Raw genomic sequence first — 6818 nt, 5'->3', positions numbered from 1 at the left:
GGGACAGTCCCCAAGTAGGCGGCCTCGGGAGGGGGCGATGAACCAAGCCCAGAAGAGGGCCCTCCTTTGGCTGGTGTTCAACGCCCTGAAAAGGGCGGTAGGTGGCTGGGCCACCTACTTAACACCACCTGTGAGAGAGAGGCTGCCTCGGAACAAGGGGCGATAAAACCAAACCCGCAAGCGGGCCTTGTCCTTGGCTGGCACCGTATTCGCCCTGAAAAGGGCGGTACACGCTAGGAGTACTGGAGCCACCACTCTCAGGCCTCTGGCGATCAAGTATACTTTCTTTAGAAAAAATCTTCCCGGAAACAACTCAAGTATACTACACTTTGATCTTAGCCCAAAAGGCCGAGAAGCGATAAATATTACTCGTCCATCTTACGCTCTGGTCACGGTCGCGGCACCTGCCTCCTCGGGTGTCACGTCGCCAAATTCAACATGATGTGGTGCGTGTAAGAAGCACTAGAATGATAGTCGGACTGCATGAAATGCGCATGTTAGCGGACGGAACTCGTGTTTCTTTCTCCCTTGTATCCGCCAAAAGACCGAGAAGAGATATACACTGCACGTCTCCCCCGTTTCGCTTCTGTCGCAGTCTCGCCTTCTGCGTCCGCGCGTGGCACGTCGCCGGTTTGGGCATCGTGGTATATGGGTACGGAACACTAGGGTGTTAGTACTAATGCATCACGGCCCGTGAGATAAAAATGATTGATTGGAAATTGCAAGAGAGAGGAAGAAAGAAAGAGAGAGAGAGAGAAAGAAAGAAAGAAAGAAAGAAAGAAGAAAGAAAGATAGAAAGATAGATAGATAGATAGATAGACAGACAGACAGACAGACAGACAGACAGACAGACAGACAGACAGAGAGAGAGAGAGAGAGAGAGAGAGAGAGAGAGAGAGAGAGAGAGAGAGAGAGAGAGAGAGAGATAGATAGATAGATAGATAGATAGATTAGATAGATAGATAGATAGATAGATAGATAGATAGATAGATAGATAGATAGATAGATAGATAGATAGATAGATAGATAGATAGATAGATAGATAGATAGATATAGATAGATAGATAGATAGATAGATAGATAGATAGATAGATAGATAGATAGATAGATAGATAGATAGATAGATAGATAGATAGATAGATAGATAGATAGATAGATAGATAGATAGATAGATAGATAGATAGATAGATAGATAGATAGATAGATAGATAGATAGATATAGATAGATAGATAGATAGATAGATAGATAGATAGATAGATAGATAGATAGATAGATAGATAGATAGATAGATAGATAGATAGATAGATAGATAGATAGATATATAGATTGAATGAATGAATGAATGAATGAATGAATGAATGTGTACCCTAGTGGCCAGACAGGACATTTCCCAGTGGTTGTCTCCAGTGTGTTCTGTGTCTGCTGTAGGTTCCCTGCTTTGCTTGGTGTTGTTTCTACGCTTCCCTCTTTTGCCTGTCTCTGGTCATCATGGCTGATGCTTATTGATGCTGTTTCGGAATTTTTGTTTTTTGTTTTGAGACGGGTGGGCCACACCTGGAGGTAGTGCAATACCAGGGCAACCCTTGACAGTGCCGAGGCGAGCTTCAGACACACTGTCTCGGGCCAAAAATAAGATTAATATCGTGAGTCCAAATAGGGCTCGTATCAGATATTAAGCTGATAAGAACAGAATTCGTTTTATTAGTGAGTTTGAAACATTATTTACAATTATATACATTATTTTACAATTATTTACAATAGTATACACCTATTTACATGATTATTTACAATAGTATACACGTATTTACATGATTATTTACACTGTTTGTTTTTACGGTATTCACAATATTTGTGTGTTGCAGTTCCAGTCACAACTGTGTCGATGGTAGTATTTTCAGGGGTACCTCGCTGTTGTCTGGTCCAAATGTACTCCTTACACACCAGTAATGTGCGTGCTATAAATGTCCCTTGTAGAGGAGATCACCTCACTTACGCAGAGTTTTTTCATTAGTTTGAGGTATTCTCTTGAGCAGAGGCGTTTGAGCCCGCGGTCGTTGGCTGGATCCCAGCTACCAAGGCTGCCGATGACCACTGCCTCGATATGCACTCGGTGATATCTCCTTTGCAGGCTCTCCTTCACAGGTAGGTACTTTTCTTCTTTGTTTCGTCGAGCCGCTTGCAGAGCCTCCGGGCGGTTGTCGAATACTATGGTCACGTCGTAGACTATTGCTTCCTCTCCTCTTGACACAACCAGGTCTGGCCGAAGTCCGGTGTTACCCACAACCTGATTTTCACTGATCACGTTGTACTTGTTCTGTGATGCCCGTTTCACTCGCTCAACTATACTGTTGTGACGCTTGGTATACGCAGCCGAATACCGCATACAATGATTGGCGACGTGGGGTAGGGTCTCAGGCTGTGTGCCGCACCGTCTGCATCGTTTGTCACCCTGTGTCCAGGGCCGGGCTCCGTTGAGGGGGAGGAGGTTGAGGCGGGCCCGATGAATGAAGCGCCAGTCGGCGAATCTTGTGAACTGTCCAGAGCGCATGAAGTGGGAGCTTGACTTGTCAAGAGCGACACATTCCAAGACCTTGCCCTGGTTGGCGAGGGAAGTAAGCCGCCTATCCCGTTCTTCTTGTAGTTGATGCCGTAGTGTGCTGATCACCTTGGTGCGTCTTCTGGGTGGGATGGTTGCTTCATTCCTTTGCAGTTCCGGGCCGTCCGCACTGAAGGTCCACATCACATCAAGACGGGATGAGGCTTTCCGGGCTTCAGTCCACACTGTTTTGAGTCCGCTGGACGGGCTTCGGAAGTCATTTTCATTGTCCCCAGAGAGGTAACGCCCGAGAAGATCCGGCGTGACGGGCTCCATGGTACGTACATGGTACATGTACTTTGATCTTAGCCAAAAGGCCGAGAAGCCATAAATATTACACGTCCATCTTACGCTCTGGTCACGGTCGCGGCACCTGCCTCCTCGGGTGTCACGTCGCCAAATTCAACATGATGTGGTGCGTGTAAGAAGCACTAGAATGATAGTCGGACTGCATGAAATGCGCATGTTAGCGGACGGAACTCGTGTTTCTTTCTCCCTTGTATCCGCCAAAAGACCGAGAAGAGATATACACTGCACGTCTCCCCCGTTTCGCTTCTGTCGCAGTCTCGCCTTCTGCGTCCGCGCGTGGCACGTCGCCGGTTTGGGCATCGTGGTATATGGGTACGGAACACTAGGGTGTTAGTACTAATGCATCACGGCCCGTGAGATAAAAATGATTGATTGGAAATTGCAAGAGAGAGGAAGAAAGAAAGAAAGAAAGAGAGAGAGAAAGAAAGAAAGAAAGAAAGAAAGAAAGAAAGAAAGAAAGAAAGAGAGATAGAGAGATAGATAGATAGATAGAGATAGAGAGAGAGAGAGAGAGAGAGAGAGAGAGAGAGAGATAGATAGATAGATAGATAGATAGATAGATAGATAGATAGATTGATTGATTGATTGATTGATTGATTGATTGATTGATTGATTGATTGATTGATGATTGATTGATTGAATGAATGAATGAATGAATGAATGTGTACCCTAGTGGCCAGACAGGACATTTCCCAGTGGTTGTCTCCAGTGTGTTCTGTGTCTGCTGTAGGTTCCCTGCTTTGCTTGGTGTTGTTTCTACGCTTCCCTCTTTTGCCTGTCTCTGGTCATCATGGCTGATGCTTATTGATGCTGTTTCGGAATTTTTGTTTTTTGTTTTGAGACGGGTGGGCCACACCTGGAGGTAGTGCAATACCAGGGCAACCCTTGACAGTGCCGAGGCGAGCTTCAGACACACTGTCTCGGGCCAAAAATAAGATTAATATCGTGAGTCCAAATAGGGCTCGTATCAGATATTAAGCTGATAAGAACAGAAAAATTTTATTCAATGTTTAGGACATGTAACAAACTGATGGAAAAACAAAACGTGAGATTACAAAGTATGGCACAAAATAGTTACAAAAAGAGAAGGCAGGGGGAAAGATAAGCAGGAATGAAGAGCTAACTATGTAGAATGGATTCGCTAAGCAATTGGGTTGCCAGTCACATGTTCGACATAGATGTTCCGTGAAGAAGCTATCACATTGCTCACACAGAGCTTCTTGAATAGTCTCAGGTAGGACTTCGTGCATAGCTTCTTCATCACCTTGTCATTTGCCGGGTCCCAGCTACCGAGCGCTCCGACGACAATGGCTTGGACTGAGACACGGTGGAAGCGCCTTTGGAGGTGGGGCTTGAGAAGTTCGTACTTTGCCTCTTTTTCCGCCCGTGCTGCAGCCAGTGCCTCGTAGCGGTTGTCGAACGGAATGGTGATGTCCACAATCATGGCCTCCTCTCCTCTGCACAGGATGAGGTCAGGCCGTAGCCCTGTGCCGCCGACAGCCATGTTCTCGGAAATCACGGTGTACTTTCCACGAGCCGCTGCCTTCACGCTCTCCACTATCTCGTTATGGCGGGCCTGGTAGCTTGCGGAAGAGGGCATGCAGTGGTCCAGCACGTGTGGGAGGGTCTCATTCGAGTTGCCGCACCTTCTGCATTGCTTGTCGTCGTTGGGAGCCCAGGGGCGCGCGCCGTTTACAGGGAGGAGGTTGAGGCGGGCTCGATGGATGAAGCGCCACTGTGCGAAGCTGGTGAATGTCCCGGTGCGGATGAAATGGGAACTGGCTTTGTCCCTGTAGACGCAGTCCATCACTTTTCCTTGGCTTGGAAGCTCCCGCAGGCTCTGGTCTCTGGCGAGGCTTAGCTGAGAGCGGATGATGGCCATTAGCTTCGTGCGTTGCGATGCGGTGATTGTTTGGTTTTCACGCGTGATGCTAATGTTGCCTTCCTCCAGGTCCCACGAGACGCCTAGCCTGGATGATGCCTTTCTTGCCTCAGTCCATACGTTGCGGAGCTGATTGCTTCGCAGCCTGAAGTCTCCCTCGTTTTCGCCGCTCAGATACTGGCAAAGTTCTTCGATGCCACATTCGCGGCCGAGGCGCTTGTCCACGGTTCTTGTCAGGCTTGACATGGCGATGGCTGACACTTCTTGATCACGCGACGTTAGAAGACATCTACAAATGAACTCTGCAATGTTTGGACTGAGGCCAGGAAAGCCTCTCGTCGGCTCTGCGTAACGTGGACCATCGAGGAAGGTGGTGCCACCATTACCAGAAAGGCCAGGCCATGACAAAGCGCTGGAGAGCAAGAATAATGCGCACCATACGCGACCAACTCGATAGAGAGCGCACGGATGCTCTTCACAACCTTGCCAACCAAGGCAAGGTCATGGACTGCGCCGGACTCGACCCCAGCAGCACCCACTTCTTCCGCACGGGCCTATTCACACGCTTCGCGGACTGGAGATTTGTTCATCGAGCCCGCCTGAATCTCCTTCCACTAAACGGCGCAAGAACCTGGGCAAACGGTGACAAGAGGTGCCGAAGGTGTGGCTACCAAAACGAAACCCTGCCTCATGTGGTGTGCCACTGCATGAGGCAAAGCCAAGCAATGACGAGGCGGCACAACGACATCGTCGACCGAGTGAGGAAAGCAGCCACAGCAAAGTTCACCATAATCTCTGAAAACCGACCCGTTGGTGACACCCAGCTCCGCCCGGATATCATCCTTGCTCGGGGAGAAGAAGCTATCATCGTCGACATAACTTGCCCATTCGAGAACCGCCAGTCAGCGTTCGAAGAAGCCCGCACAGCAAAGGTCACCAAGTACCAGCCTGTCAAGGAATACCTACAACGAAGATTCCAACGCGTTACCATCGAGCCAGTCGTTGTCGGTGCCCTCGGCTGCTGGGATCCCAAGAATGATCACTTCCTCAGGCGCCTCTGTTCGCGCAGATACCTAAAAAAGATGAAGAAGCTGTGCGTAAGCGCTGTCATCTCTGCGACACGGGACATCTACGCGGCACACATCGCCAGCTCGTGACCTAATGGGTCTCCCCGTACATCCATACCTCCTTGGCATAAGACCTATCATGTTATCCTGTAAATACTGTACATAGAAGTAACCCCATTCTCCAGTGTAACGCAACTAACATCCCGAAATAAATTTTCTGTTCTTATCAGCTTAATATCTGATACGAGCCCTATTTGGACTCACGATATTAATCTTATTTTTGGCCCGAGACAGTGTGTCTGAAGCTCGCCTCGGCACTGTCAAGGGTTGCCCTGGTATTGCACTACCTCCAGGTGTGGCCCACCCGTCTCAAAACAAAAAACAAAAATTCCGAAACAGCATCAATAAGCATCAGCCATGATGACCAGAGACAGGCAAAAGAGGGAAGCGTAGAAACAACACCAAGCAAAGCAGGGAACCTACAGCAGACACAGAACACACTGGAGACAACCACTGGGAAATGTCCTGTCTGGCCACTAGGTACACATTCATTCATTCATTCATTCATTCATTCATTCATTCATTCATTCATTCATTCATTCATTCATTCAATTCATTCATCAATCTATCTATCTATCTATCTATCTATCTATCTATCTATCTAATCTATCTATCTATCTATCTATCTCTATCTATCTATCTATCTATCTATCTATCTATCTATCTATCTATCTATCTATCACTATCTATCTATCTATCTTTCTTTCTTTCTTTCTTTCTTTCTTTTTTCTTTCTTTCTTTCTTTCTTTCTTTCTCTCTCTCTCTCTTTCTTTCTTTCTATAGATTTCTATATTTCTATATTCTATATTTCTATATTTCTATATTATTCTATAGATCTTTCTATAGATACTACACTTTGATCTTAGCCAAAAGGCCGAGAAGCGATAAATATTACTCGTCCAT

At 47.0% G+C, this 6818-nt stretch overlaps 2 non-coding genes and 2 pseudogenes across 2 annotated transcripts; 1 reads left to right on the top strand and 3 right to left on the bottom strand.

Annotated features, from left to right (window-relative positions):
• Window positions 1-1539: 1539 nt before the first annotated feature.
• Window positions 1540-1723, bottom strand: LOC135376304 (U2 spliceosomal RNA). The gene has a single exon (XR_010417622.1). It is a non-coding gene; the product is annotated as a U2 spliceosomal RNA (small nuclear RNA).
• Window positions 1724-3746: 2023 nt separating this feature from the next.
• On the bottom strand, window positions 3747-3949 carry LOC135376281 (U2 spliceosomal RNA; annotated as a pseudogene).
• Window positions 3950-6026: 2077 nt separating this feature from the next.
• On the top strand, window positions 6027-6224 carry LOC135376307 (U2 spliceosomal RNA). The gene has a single exon (XR_010417624.1). It is a non-coding gene; the product is annotated as a U2 spliceosomal RNA (small nuclear RNA).
• Window positions 6225-6718: 494 nt separating this feature from the next.
• On the bottom strand, window positions 6719-6801 carry LOC135376327 (U2 spliceosomal RNA; annotated as a pseudogene).
• Window positions 6802-6818: the final 17 nt, after the last annotated feature.

This window comes from Ornithodoros turicata, unplaced genomic scaffold, assembly GCF_037126465.1.
Source record: "Ornithodoros turicata isolate Travis unplaced genomic scaffold, ASM3712646v1 ctg00001067.1, whole genome shotgun sequence".
In the NCBI taxonomy this organism is placed as follows: domain Eukaryota; kingdom Metazoa; phylum Arthropoda; class Arachnida; order Ixodida; family Argasidae; genus Ornithodoros; species Ornithodoros turicata.
Note: the sequence above shows the minus strand (reverse complement) of the source record. Positions and strands in the feature narration are given on the sequence as shown.